At 42.6% G+C, this 15,135-nt stretch overlaps 1 protein-coding gene across 1 annotated transcript in view; it reads right to left on the bottom strand.

The window, feature by feature from the left end:
- The window catches only part of CDC42EP3 (CDC42 effector protein 3), a 36,939-nt gene extending 25,269 nt beyond the window's left edge, over positions 1 to 11,670 (bottom strand). Inside the window, exon 1 of the mRNA XM_043990125.1 lies at positions 11,251 to 11,670. The gene's annotated coding sequence lies outside the window, so the exon portion shown is untranslated. The remainder of the gene's footprint in view (positions 1 to 11,250) is intronic.
- Between the last annotated feature and the right edge of the window lie 3,465 nt (positions 11,671 to 15,135).

Here is a 15,135-nt window from a genome sequence, read left to right as displayed (position 1 = left end):
GCACTTAAACTCAGAGTCTGGTCATGGACATACGACCCGCTTCCCAAATGCTCAGGAGGACACAATTTCATGGGATCGTTCATTTGATTTAGAGCTGGAAAAAACCTTAAAAAGCCACCTACTTCTGTCCTTTCATTTTATAGTTGAGGAAACTGAGGCTCGGAGATACAGAGGTAGTAGGTGTAAACTGGCCCTCTGTCCAATATTTTCAGCAGCTACGGGATGCAGCAGATAGAACTGTGGAACTGGAAGTTAGGAAGACTGATTTCAAATCCAATCGCAAGCTCTCCCTAGCTTCTTGACCTTGGCCAAGTCACTTAACTTCTGTTTGACTCGGTTTCTCCATCTATAAAATAGGGGTAATAATAGCACCTATCTTCCAGGGTTGTTCTGAGGATCAAATGAAACAATATTTGTAAAGCCCTTAGCACAGAGCCAACATTTCTATATACATTTCTATATAATTATGTGTGTGTGTGTGTGTGTGTGTGTGTGTGTGTGTGTGTGTGTGTTGGCTACTATTATTTATTCCGGTGGGTTTTTCAGTAAGGAAGGGGAGGGGCATAGGGTAGGCATCAGATGTGTATAGGTCCTCGGACAAATGAGGATCCAATCTACCATATGACTAAAATGTCATACATATCTGAAATAGCTGGCTGAGGTATGGGGTACCATCTGTAATTAAGAGACTCAACAATGCTAATCCTCCTGCCAATGGGGTCTCCCGGCTGGCTGTAGCAAGTTCCCCCCCCCCATCCCCATCCTTTATCATGAGTGCTGAAGCAACCTCTTGGTGGTCTCAGTGGAACTGAATGTCCCATAGCCTAGGCAGGGCAGCAAAGGTTTTTTGCTTTCTCTTCATTGAAGATGAATGGTGTCCAATGCTTAAAGGAAAGCAGAGAAATGATAAGGACATGTTCTCACCAGATAACAACTTCAAAGAAGACTATTTCAAGGGAAGGAACAGATAATGATGTGTCTGGTCTGGTGGGTTTGTGAGCCCCGACATAAAATCAAATATTAGAATATTACTTCTGCAAAAGACCTTAGAAAGTATACAGTTGGGGCAGCTAGGTGGCGCAGTGGATAGAGCACCAGCCCTGGAGTCAGGAGGACCCGAGTTCAAATCCAGCCTCAGACACTAGCTGTGTGACCCTGGGAAAGTCACTTAACCCCAATTGCCTCACAAAAAAAAAATAATAAAATAAAATTTTTAAAAAAGAAAGTATACAGTCCAACCTCATCCTTTTACAGATGAAGAAACTGAGGCCTAGAGAGGTAAAAGTGACTTGCCCCACGTTTATATAGTGGGGAAATTGGAACAAGGTGCAGGATCTTTTGACTCCCCAATTTGGGCTTCTGAACAGTAACTTGTCTCCTATTAATTTAACTTAGTTTTGAAGTTTAGATTGGCCCTTGGCAAAACTCAAAATGAAAAAAAAAAAGATTTCAGAATAACAGTTCTATTTGGTCAACAAATTTCATAAATTTTATTATTCGCTATTATATTTCTCCACAAAGTCCTACTCCACTGCCTCAATGTAATGTAAGAGTGACTATGGTCTCTTAAGCAAGCCCGGTGGACTTGACAGAGGACTGCTGTCAGGTTCTAGGATGCTCCACGTGTTTCAAGACAGATTCTGCTATACATACTAGCTAAGTATGAGGACCATCACCAAGAGACCAATGGAATTCTTTGGAAATGGCAACCACCCATGAAACAAGGAAATATGACAAATGGTCCCCAGTGCTATGTGAACCCCCTTCCACAATGACTAGTGGAATGAGAAAGAGCAAAGAAAGGGTCCCAAGATGGTACCACTTCTAGGACCATCTATAAATATTAACTGTTGCTGTTTTCTTTTCAGTCATTTCTAACTCTTCATGGCCCCATTTGGCGTTTTCTTGGCAAAGATCCTTGGAGCCACAGGTGAGAGAGTTGAGTGCCAGGTGCATGCCAAAAGTGGATGAAAAGGGCTTGGACAGGCCGTCACACCAGAGGTGCTATTCTTCCCAGAACACCCCATATACTCCAGTATGTATAATACAACATAATAGCATACATACTATTACAGTACATAAAATGATATAGTATATGTAAAATACATATAGTATATAATAGTATAATGCATATTATAATAAAGGATGGGCCAAAAGTCATAGAAGGGGTCTGATGTTTTAATACCTTTTTGAAAATTATTTTTTTCTTTATCTGTCTTTATAAATTTTAAAAAGAAAACCTTGGAGATATATATATATATATATATATATATATATATATTATACTGTATATGATGCTGTGGCATGCAAATTAGAAACAAAAAATAAAGGAGTTATTAAATATCGAAACCCCTTCTTGACTTTTTGGCCCATCCTGTAGATATATATTATATATGTTTCCACTTGATGAGATCAATATTTACCAGCTATAGTGCTTTCTTTTCACTTTTGGTATCCTTGTTGGGACTGCTTTTTATCAGAGACATTCAGGAAATCATGTTCAAGTCAATATATTTTGTAAATTTTTCATTTTTTTAGCATCAGCAGCTCACTTGAACAGGTCAGGTTGAAGGTGTTACAATTGTACAAAGTAGCCTCACATGTTTACCCCTTATAATCGGATGATGATTTTGACCTTTGTTCCAACTAGTTAACAGTGTGACACCACTTCCTTCCCCCACACCCCTTCAAGTTGATTTTGCTAGGACTCACTTCAGCAACCAGTCATTGGTTCAATAAAGGCTGGGCTTTCTGAGTCTCTTCCAAAATCTCTTAAGAGAGATGAAGGTTCTGAATAGTTCACAACTCTCTGGCTTCTTATTTCTCATGTCTGAGTCATCATTTTCCAACATGATTCTCACCATCCTCCCCTGTGCCCACTTTCGTGTTAAAGTCACTGACATTAACAGGTGCATTGACTTGCTTTGAAGAATGTTTTCAGGTTAGTCATAGAATTTCCCCCTCTTCAGATAAGCTGCAATTATCTTTATGGTTGTCTTTTTGCTCATTATTGTGAGCAATGCCAAGACAAGATAATTAACAACTTTCATGAAAAGATGTTTTTTATTGACTTCAGGTACAGGATGAAATTGATTCCTTTGTCTCTGCAAGAGAATGGTGAGCTATCCTATTTATTTAACTTCAACTTTCTTCTGTCTTTGTATTTCAGTTATGAGAATATCAGTATTAGCAGGGTTCATTTATCATACAGTGTGCCAGCCCACTGACCACTGGATATCATCTCACATTTAGACTACCTAGAGTTAAGTTACAGAAGCGAGGTGGTGAAGTGGATAGAGCGCCAGGCCTGGAGTCAGGAGGCCCTGATTCAAATCCAGCCTCAGACACTAGCTGTGTAACCTTGGGTAAGTCATTTAACCCTGTTTGCCTCAGTTCCTCATCTGTAAAATGAGTTGGAGAAGGAAATGGCAAACCATTCCAGTATCTTTGCCGAGAAAAGCCCAAATGGTGTCACAAAGAGTTGAACACGACTGGACAAAAGAAATACTGTGGAACAGTGGTGGGAGATTATGAGCAACACCGTCTTGCGCAACAATAGAAAGCAGGGGAAATAAGTCTACAAAAAATTTCATGGGAGGCCCAATATGCCACATCATCCCAAAAGCATTCAAAGATGAAATGAATTGTCCAGAAAACAGCAAAGTGAAAAAGAAAACCCATCTATTACTGTTTTGATGACATCTTTTTTCATCAGTGACAATGGATCTACCCCCATTTGGACCCTAACACCTTAGTCTCAGATGTGTAGAAGATGATGTTCAAAAGAACAGCTGGACTACTACTATATATGCGGAGAACATCTATCCTGAAGGCAGCAAAATTTTGGTAGCTCTGGGAAGTTGTTTTGCAAGATTTATCAGAAAAGGGAAAATAGAAAAAGAACAGAAAAATTACATGAGAGGGCAGCTAGGAGGTGCAGTGGATGAAGCACCGGCCCTGGATTCAGGAGGACCTGAGTTCAAATCCAGCCTCAGACACTTGACACTTACTAGCTGTGGGGCCTACTTTTCCACAAATTTTCATAGGATCATAGATCAGAGCTAGACAGGACCTCAGATATCAATGAGTTCAACCCCTCTCATTTTATAGATGAGATTAAGTGATTTGTCCAGGGTCACACAGCTAGTAAATGTCCAAGTCAGTATTTTATCTCAGGTCTTTCCTGATTCCAACAATCTATCCACTATCCACCTGGTTTTCCCATTGTTTTCTTATGAAAAGATTGTTCTACACATGTATCATTAAGTATCTTTGAGGAAGAGATGAGAAGGGTTACAAATTGTTTTTGGTACCAGACCATATCTTTAATACTCACCCAACCAGGGGCAGCTAGGTGGCGCAGTGGATAAAGCACCAGCCCTGGATTCAGGAGTACCTGAGTTCAAATCCGACCTCAAACACTTAACACTTACTAGCTGTGTGACCCTGGGCAAGTCATTTAACCTCCATTGCCCCGCAAAACAACAACAACAACAACAACAACAAAAACCAACCCCCCCAAAAAAAACCCCTCACCCAACCAATTAATATTATAGAGAACACAGATGTCCCCTATATTTCTTAATTACATTTTTTAAAAATTGACTTAGGAGGGCAAAATAAAGTCTTAAAGGCTTCCCTTCCAACAAAGAATTTCTCAGATACACGCAAAATTCTTAAAATATTCACTGATAACAATGGAACCACAGGAAAAACTCTTTTCAGTAATAGTCTGAGAAATGAAATATGAAGACTCAAGCCTGCCCAAGGTGTTTGCCACTGTCATAAGGAACAGTCCAAGGAGAAGGATTTCCTGTGAATGGTGCAGCCATCCCTCCAGATGTTACTATTTGTAGATGATACTATAGTGGGTACATCAAGGCTCCAGACTATTAGGTGTTCTCAAGGAGAGCCATGCTTACTCAAGAATGTGATCTTACCATCTTTATGGGAATAAACAAATGAATTAAAAATTCCTCTTTTCCAGACTATTCACATACCACAGTATGGTCATTCCATTGCATTAATTCATCTATAAATATCTGAGATGGGTATTTTAGTTTAGTTTATTATTTATTTATTTGTTTGTTTGTTTATTTATTTATTTATTTTGGTGAGGCAACTGGGGTTAAGTGACTTGCCCAGGGTCACACAGCTAGTAAGTGTCAAGTGTCTGAGGCCGGATTTGATCTCAGGTCCTCCTGAATCCAAGGCCGGTGCTTTATCCACTATGCCACCTAGCTGCCCCCGAGATGGGTATTTCAAACAGAAAAGGAGTTGGAGCCAGAATTCAGGAGGTTAAGAGTAGGCTAACTTTCATTTGGGAAAACTGTGCAGCGTTTTCAATGATGCTTTTTATAGGAGTAGCTAGGTGGTGCACTGGATAGAGTGCCTAGCCAGAAGTAAGGAAGACTTCCTGAGTTCAAATCTGGCCTCAGAAACTTAACAACTGTGTGACCACCCTGGGCAAAAATCCCTTAGCCCTGTTTATCTCAGTTCCTTTTCTGTAAACATGAGCTGGAGAAGGAAATGGCAAACCACTCCAGTATCTTTGCCAAGAAAATCCCAAATGGGGTCATGGAGAGTCAGACACTGCTGAACCACCACCACAACAAAATTGTTTTCTAGCACAAAAGTCCATCCTTTAAAAAAAAAAATGCAAATGATGCTGGATGATTGCAAAACTTGGAATTCTCTGAAGAATCATAGTTGTGGATGACTCAAAGAGTAATGGAGAGACGCACAGTGGGCACACATAAATGATGCGTATTTCTAAAAACACACAATTAACATAAAGATATGAGGAAATGAATGATTATGAAAGGAGCTGGGTGTGTTGCAAAAGGAAGAGGTAACAGATTGACAGACCAAGGGCTGCACTGATACCCAAGGAATGTAAAATGGCCTCACCAAAGTCCACAACATGTTGTCTAGACCTTGTAATGGGGGCTTATAAAAGACAATGGAAAAGAATTGCATAAGATGAAAAAAAAGGCATGATGAGTTCTGATGCACATCCAGGGAGGGAATATCCACAGTACTAAGAAACATCAGTTGGAATGTTCAAGAATTAATTATTATTTTTTTAATTCAAATAAATTGTGAAGTTTGTTTCTAATAATTCTCATTCTCTCTCTCTCTCTCTCTCTCTCTCTCTCTCTCTCTCTCTCTCTCTCTCTCTCTCTCTCTCAATAGAAAGAACTAAAGGATCCAAATGGGGCTGGACAGCTCCACTGATTTCTCCATTCCTTTCCAAAGGCAGCGTGCCTACTTTTAAATGGTTACTCCACTCTATAACCATGACCTGCCTTGGTACAGTCCTACAGCTAATCACAACCTTAACAAAGATAACAGTGGCCAGAACAGGCCACTTGGGTGATCCAGCCTAGTTCTCAGAGTTCCAAAGGGCTTCTTCCTCTATCTTTCACACCAGCCTCTTATCTAGCCAGTTTTGTGGCATTTGTCTATTGTAATATCTAAAAAACGGTGTGTCAGTTTCTTCCATTCTTCCTTGTATTGCATTTTATCTTGGGAGTCAGACATCTGACAGAAACATCTGCAGAAGAGCTATTTCTAGCTCTTTTAAACAGTCTTGTTTGTTTTATTCCAAGAAAACTACTTCCCCTCGTTTTCCCTACTAAGATGCTATCTCCAGCAGAATTCCCCTAAATGTCCTTGTTCTTAGTTGTGGGCATGGCACCCTTTCCAAATCCATCGTTGTTACTGCTCTTCATTTTCTCTAGTCTTGGCCCATCCCATCATATTCTAAGCTTCCCACATCCACAAGAAAGACACTTATATGGTACTTGACAGTCACCAACTAGCTAATCCACACCACATTGCCTAAAGGCTGGTAACTATTACTCTCATTTATCCCTTGGTGAAGGCAAGGAGAGCAATCGCTTCATAGCCAAAAGCTATAATAATGTGGCATAATAATGTGGAGTTCTAATTCAGGGGTTCATAACTCAAGGGTTTCTTTCCATAACTTTGCTACAGATAACTGTACCTGCACCAGTATTAATAGGTATCCCTTATTTCCCTCTAGTCTTATTGCAAACCCCCATAAGGGCCAATAAGTGGCAAAGTGAATAGAGCACTGGCTTTGGGATCAGGAAGATTCATCTTCCCGAGTTCAAATCTGGCCTCAAACACTTAATAGCTGTGTGACACTGGGTAAATCGCATCACCCTGTTTGCCTCAATTCCTCATCTGTAAAATGAGCTGAAGAAGGAAATGGTAAACAACTCCAGTATCTTTTCCAAGAAAACCCGAAATGGGATTTAACTAAAAGGATTTAGCAGCAGCTTAACTCTTAAGTAAGCTCCTTGAGGGCAGGGACTGGTTTTTGCCTTTATTTGTAAGCCCAGAGCTCAGGTCAGAGTTCGGCATATTATTGTTGTTGTCATATCCAACTCTGTGACCTATAGAATATAGCACATCAATACTGTTCACAGGGTTTTCTTGGCAAAGATACTGGGAATGGTTTGCCATTCCATCTTCAGTGGATTAAAGCAAACAGAGGTTAAGTGACTTGCTTAGGGTCACACAACACATAGTGTTGACCTCAGGTCTTCCTGACTCCAGGTCCAGGGCTCTATCCTCTGAGCCACCCAGTAAACCCTTAATAAATGCTTATTGATTGTGCTTAGAAACTACCTTTGAAAAACAAAAGAGAGCATAGTATTATAACAGATTTAGAGATGGGACTATAAGAGGTCACCAAATCCAATTTCCTTTGTTCTATGGATTAGGAAATTAAGTCCAACATCACAGCAAAACTGTGATCTGAACCCAAGACTCTGACCTTTTCCACTCTCCCACTTTGCTTCCTATAAAAATTGGTGGGGGATAAAGCACTGGCCTTGGATTCAAGAGGACCTGAGTTCAAATCCAGCCTCAGACACTTGACACTAGCTGTGTGACCCTGGGCAAGTCACTTAACCCTCATTGCCCTGCAAAAAAAACAAACAAACAATAAAAACACATTTAAAAAAAAATTGGTGGCGCAGCTAGCTGGTGCAGTGGATAGAGCTCCGGCCCTGGATTCAGGAGGACCTCAGTTCAAATCTGGCCTCAGGCAGTTGTATGGTTTTGGGGTTTTTTTTAAGTAATACAGTTAAATATAGTTTTAAATTCTTGTTCCTTCCTTGAAAAAAAAAACAGTAACAGGCCCACTGAGTGATGGCCAGAAAGAAATTGGGATAGGCCTAAATGAAACCAGACTTAAGCAATCATTTAAATTACAATGGAAGATACTATCCAGAACAGTGGTCCTGGATTTCTCCTGCTCCGTCTTCCCTCTGCCATCCACTGCGTCACTGCCATGGCTGACAAGTGTCAGATGAGCTTGTGAAAGTTCTGTGGTCTGGTAAAAACTTCTGGAGAAGTTAAAACAACTACTCTATAGGCAAGGCTGGCTAACACCATGGGCTTCGTCAGCAATAAGAGTTGCTTTTAGGAACATATTGGATGTAAAACCAAATACCACATTAAAGAAAAGGCTGCATAGCAGATAGAGCAATTCAACTTATGTGACACCCTTCTACAGGATTTTTAAAGACTGGATATTTATTCATCCTGTATCACATGTAAATCTATTTTTAAAAAAAAGACCCTCCCCAAATCCTTGAACAGCAGTCTAGCTGACTCTCTCTGAATTAAACTAGGATGGGAAATAGAATTTCAATAATCAGGGTAGTTTTGTTTTGAAGGGGGGGGAGGAGACAGAATTAATCTTATGACTGTTGTATGTAGAATGAGATATGTTTCTATACTAATATCTTACTACTTAAGTTAATAAGTTAATTATACCCTGGGAATAATAGAAACTCATTCTCCATCCTGACGTTTTTTTTGTTTGAAAGTTCTAACCTCTGAATTCAGGATAGACATTAACCTGTAATTGAGTGGTTGGATTCAGCAAGTGTTGGGACCTGTTGGGAAACCTACACTTGTCAAGATACATAATAAAGAAACTACTATATGTTCTCTCTTTTTTTAATGTGCCAGTTCCAAAAATTACATTGCTTTCCCATCTTATCTTTAGGTTTTTAAAATGTGTTTAGAGAGTTGATTATCTATACATTTGAATAAAAGCCTGAACAGCCCTTAAAAACAAAGACAAACAAAAAAAAAACCCCAAGAGCAACAATCTATCCCAATTACCAGTGCAATGAGAGTTCAGTAGGGCCTCCCTCACTTCTGCTGCTTGAAATTCCTAGCTCTTTTCAAAGATCACCTTAAGTACCACCTTCCACGAAAGACCCACCCCAATGCCTAGCACTCTGTCTGAAATAGAGGAATTGAATATTCTTTTTTGCTTGAGTTCCTCAAATACATATTCTCTCTCCGGCACCCCTGCTCCCCAGCTGCTAGTGCCTCTTAAATGACTATATTCTATACTTACATATATTTGTGTTTACTAACATGGCTACATGTTTTTCATCATAGAACATAAACCCCCTGAGGGGAGGCACTAGATTGGATTTCTTTTGTTGCTTTTTGTCTCAGAATCCCAAATACTTCACAAATACTTAAGCAATACTTGTTAACTTCTTGATGGACCCCTCCAAAACTGTAGGAGGAAGGGAAGGACCTTTTCTCTGACTGCAATATGAAAGAACATTCACAAATAAATGTTAGACGTCTATTTCTTTCAAGCCACTACTCTGGATCTCTGAGGCACAAGAAATCTTTTTCTCGATTCTTTGCTACAGGACCTCCAGCAGCCCGCCCTTGATTTCCTGTGATGTTAAGACTTCCTCTTATTAAAAAGGAGGAGATCTCACTGATTGTTTTATAGATAGCACCCCCCAAAAAAATTCTTCACTGACGGGAGAGACCTCTGAGCTTTAAGCGCTTACTTAGAGCTAACATTTGCCTAGTCCCCTCTTCCCAATACCTCCCTCCCCTCTTGGGTGCACAAAAAGCATCCAGTTCACCCGAACATATCAGGACCTGACGGTTTCATGATTCTAGCCAGCGCTCTTGCTGCTGCTGGAGCAGCATTTTAATTCATTCACTTACTGTTTCTTGTTTTGCTTTGTCTTAAAGTCAAATGGAATGGCTTGGCTGTCAGCATAGCCCGGGAGTATGGGGGTTTTGCGCCTTTCAACACAGCTGTATTCTAGGCTTTGATCTCCCTTTACACTGTAGCCTAAAGTCACAGTCTTGGTCTGGTTAGGTAATGTAACATTCAAGTATGTATTTATTTTTAAACTGACCCCTTCCGTACCGAGCAGTAAGAAGGACGTCCTGCCAAAAAAATATGCTCCTTTCTATTTTTATGATGAAACACATGCCTCTCAAAGCAGGAAGGGGGAGTGGATGGAGGAGAAGAGAGCCGGTATAATAATCCCTCCTCAGTAAACGGCTCTTATTAGATCAACTCCCCTCTCCATCTGAGTGATGGTCCTTTAAGACAAGCCACTTAGAAGTTTTGGGGGGAGGGGGAGTCTTTCAAATAGCTTCAGCTGTTCAGAAACCAGTTTTAAAAACACAATTGAGGGCAGCTAGGTGGAACAGTGGATTAAAGCACTGGCCCTGGATTCAGGAGGACCTGAGTTCAAATGTGACCTGACACTTGACACTTACTAGCTGTGTGACCCTGGGCAAGTCACTTAACCCTCACTGCCCCCCCCCCCAAATAAAACAAAACAAAACAAAAAAAGCGCAATTCAGCGCTCAGACCAGCAGGTTAGGGCAGCAATCTGAATTCCCCTCCTCTCTCTCAGGCAGGCTACAGTAGGGCCGACGCCAACCCTGGATCACAGGGCACAGTGGGAGCCTGCAGTTCTCTTCCCGGTGCCCTTGGCCCAGAGAGAACCCTACAGTCATGTGTGGTGCTGTTACCAAACCCGAGAACACAATGGGCATCCAAGAATGGTTCTGTCCCCAGCCCAGCGAGAGTGCATTGTACCCAGGCAGCCGCACCCTGAAAACCGGTGGGCATAAATCATATAGCTCTCTGGCTTAATGCCTTCAACACCACCCCCCACTTCCAGGCGGCTTTATGCCCCCTTGTGTCTGTCCTTCTACTGCCACTGGAGACTGTGATCCTTTTGCTAATGTAATTTTTTTCAGCTCTCCTCCCTCAGATTTGAGCCTCACAACCCTCTTAACCAGAGAATCCCACTCCCACCCACCCCCACCCCTAGGCAAGCCAAGCGGCAGTCGGAACCCGACACCGCAGCTGTTGATCCCCGTGGACATAGGGGGGAAAGGGTGGTGAGCTTGGAAACAACTTACGAGTTGTCTGTCCCTGGTGATCCACAGCCACCGGCTGAGCTCCTGGTCTCGGCTTCTGGAGCTGGCTGCCCCGCCCAGCTGCCGCGGCCCCTAGAGACTGGCAGCCCCCAGCCCTGAGGCTTGCTCCCGGGCTGAGCAGCCGAGCTCGCTGCTTCGCTTGCAGCCGCAGTTGCTATAGAGAACCGGTGCCGCTGTCTCGCTTCCTTTCACCCTCGAGGAGCCGGGCACGGAGCGAAAGGTGGAGGTACAGGAAGGTGGCAGTTGGCACTGAGTTTATCGCGTCGTCCTCCAAAGCTGGCGGGGCTCGCCCACTCCCACAAGCCGCGCGGACGACAGACTGCGCAGCCCTCTAGTCGTTTTAGCTGAGGCCAAGAGGGAAAAGGTGGGAGGGAGAATGAGGGAGCTTCGCCTCCAACGCAGGGGACAGAACCTGAAATGGGTGGAGGCAGCGAGAAGGGGAGGGACCAAGACGAAGATGGGAGGAGCGCTGGGGAAAGCAGCCTTAGAGCCACGCCCACTTCACCTGGGCTGCGTCCTGCCGCTGCCAGGGTCAAGTGGCCGCCCCACCCTGAGCCTGGGCGAGGAGTAGGGAGGGCGCTGGCAGGTTTTGTCTCGGAGCTGAAGTTGGTTTATTTATACGGAAAAGGGCGCATTGCGGGAGAACAATAGGGCTCCATTGTTAGTCCCACGCGGTGCCGGAGGATCCCTTTAGAATGTAAGCACCTAGCTCTGGGAGGTGGGGGTTGGGGGGGGTGGGAAGCTACAATTCTCCCTTCTCCGCCCCCAGCCTCCAAGAGTTTTCCTCTCTGATTATCTGTACGCGTCTTAGAGATACCTTTGTTTAAAGGGTGGTCCCCAGGGAGTAGATCTGACTGTCTCCAAAGATAATAAATGCATCTCTGATTGCCCTTTTGGTATCTCTGTGCGTATGTATGTATGGCTTTGCAAACCTTAAATCTCTAAAGAAATGCCAGATTATTATCATTATTATTTAAAAGCCACCTCTTAGAGGGTCCCGGGTTGCCAGTCTCGCTGCAAACCAAGTCTGCCGGTTTGTTTCATGTGGATTCCCAGTGAGGTTGGTGAACCTACCAGGGAAAACTGTGTGCTGGACATCAAGGATCCCGCTGGCGCAATGCCAGGGAGACCCAAACCATCGCCCCACCTTGGCTCCGTGCCTATCCATCTTCCCTTCCTCCCTTCCATACACTCCCCCATCCCTCTCCAGGTTTAGCTCCCGCGTAGAAATCCAGTTCTGTCAATTTCTGGAGCCTTCCCCTCCGAGAAGGCACGAAAACCCGGAGAAGTGGATTTCTCATGGTTAGGGCCGGTGGAGCCCGGGCAGTAGCAAAGAGCATGTTTTGTCCTGCTTGCTTTGTGGGTTTTAAGGAGGAAGCATTTGCTCTCCTGGGATCAATGGGTTCTCTTCCCGTACGGTAACCCCCTTAGGCACGAAGAGTCTCCCTCCCACCTGCACCCTGGGCTGCGGAGGTGGGGGAGAGGGGTTGTTGGTGGGGAATGATTATTCCGGAAAGAGAAGCTTTGCAGCTGGTCTGAAGTGGATGGTTTTATGGGTGTGGGGAGCGATTGCAGCAGGAGCACCTGTGCCCTCCTATCACTTGCAAAGTGCTGCTTATATCCCCCCCCCCCACACACACACACACACAGACAAACTCCCACCCCCGCCTCTAGAGGAAACAACCCATCTTAGTTCGTGAACTTTATAACCACAGCAATTCCTTTAGCTGACTCTCCTCTCCTTATCTGATGACGAGGAATAGAGGAGAAGAAAGGGAAAGGTTTTCAGTCCTTATCTATGCCTGCCAAATTAGACTGTGAGGGGTAGTGATTCCGAGTTAGCAGTCCAGGCTGTTTGGGGGCTGCACTTGGGAGCAAACAGGACCAGAGAAGGGAGCTGGAACGGTCTAGCCCTTTGATCCCTAGGGAAACCAATCAATTCAATTAAACATTTAGCAAGCGCCTAACATTGTGCCAGGCACTAGGGATACAAAAAGAAGCTAAAGACAGTCCCTGACCTCACATTCAGACTGGACTGACGTTCTGTCCCACAAGATCGTATGGGAAAACATCCACTGAGGAACCTAGGCAGCAGCAACCTGGTTATCCTCCGATCGTTAAAACTGATACTCTTCTAGGTACTCCTGAAACCTATTGACAGAGCCCTTAAAAAAACAAAAAAACAAACAAAAAACAAAAACAAAAACAAACCACCGGGGCTGCAAACTCACAGTGACAAGAAAAATAATGGGACAACTGTTCTGAAAAAAATAAAATTTGTGGGTGGAGTGTAAAAAGCCTCAAAGGGCCATAAGGTTGAAAGTCAACTGAGAAACTATGCCGAACTCATGCTAGAAATTTTACAAGGAAAACAGCTCATGAAGATAAGACTCCAGTGGTGTTTCCCTTCTTTAAATGACAACGGCTTCAGTTTCCTTTGGCTGATACCTGAATTTAACACTAGGCTCCTGACAGTTTTGCTCTGGGTTCATTTTTCAAACTATATGTTCCATTTGGCACTAACATACAAGTTTTATACTTGAATTTATTGAAAATATGAAATGTTACAGCCCTACTTAGATGAAGGTATTTTTATAAATATTTACACATAGCTTTCATTACATATGGTATTTTTATAAGTACAAATGTTATGTATGTATATACTTATAAAATGCCATATGAAAAAAATTCTTTGCACTCACACAGAGACATTCTTTACACATATGTCTGCATGCAAAGATTTTTTTTCTAACATATATAAATTCACCCTCTCTATTGTTAGCTGCTGTTAGAGCACTTTATTTCCACATGACTGGGGGAGTAGTTACTTTTACAGTATCACAAATTGATCAAGTAGCAGGAAGGTTGAAGTAGCAGTTTATTCTTTTTCTATTTCATTTACTTACAGCATTCTGGTGAGGCATCATGGGATATTGAACTTAGAGTCAAGAAGACCAGGGTTCAGATCCTGCTTTTGTCACTTACTGGTTGTGTGAAGATAGCCAGGTAACAACTCTCTGAGGGTCAGGCAACTCTCTAAAGTCTTAGAGATGTGTAAGTGGCAGGAGTTCTCATGCCAATGAAATCACAGGTCCCTGATAGACTAGACAACATTTTTTACCTCTCTCTATTCTCTCCTCTCCCCTGGGGTTGTCCAAACTTAGTGACTTTGATTCTGTAAACTATTCCTATCATCATAATGTACTTCTCCAAGGATCTATTGTCCAAGTATCTTCTGGCCTCTTGGATCCCTAATTGATATTGTGCGATATAGTGGGGGAAAAAAGATCAAGAAAATTGAAATGATTTCTTAATCTAATTTGATACTCATAACAATCCTGGGAAGTAAGTGTTGTTATTACCCCCATTTTACAGATGAGGAAACTGAGGAAAACAGAGGTTAAGCAACTTGCCCAAGGTCGAATAATCAATGTGTCTAGGGCCAGATTTGAGATCAGATCTTCCTGACTCTGGGCTCAGCCTTCTTATCCACTGCACCACCTAGCTGTCTCTAAATGTGAGATATTGTTATTTTGATGCTCAAGAACATGTATGTGACATTTTGGCATATATTATATGACTCGGGACACTGTAATAGTATAAACCCAAACAGGCTTTTGTATTGCCTTCCTTAATCATACAGGAAGGCAATGTGTCACTATATTAATTATCCAGCATGGGAGTATGATATCAGAATTATCCATTAGGTAGCACTGTTCTCAAATCACCGACCCAGGGGTCTCATGTCAGTCTCTGACCTATGCAGGAGGAAGTCTTCCACATTACCCAGCCTTATAGCTTCAAACTCTTTTTTATTTTGGTGAGGCAATTGGGGTTAAGTGACTTGCCCAGGGTCACACAACTAGT

Source organism: Dromiciops gliroides, chromosome 2 (assembly GCF_019393635.1).
Source record: "Dromiciops gliroides isolate mDroGli1 chromosome 2, mDroGli1.pri, whole genome shotgun sequence".
Lineage (NCBI taxonomy): Eukaryota > Metazoa > Chordata > Mammalia > Microbiotheria > Microbiotheriidae > Dromiciops > Dromiciops gliroides.
This window is presented reverse-complemented; position numbering and strand designations above follow the sequence as displayed.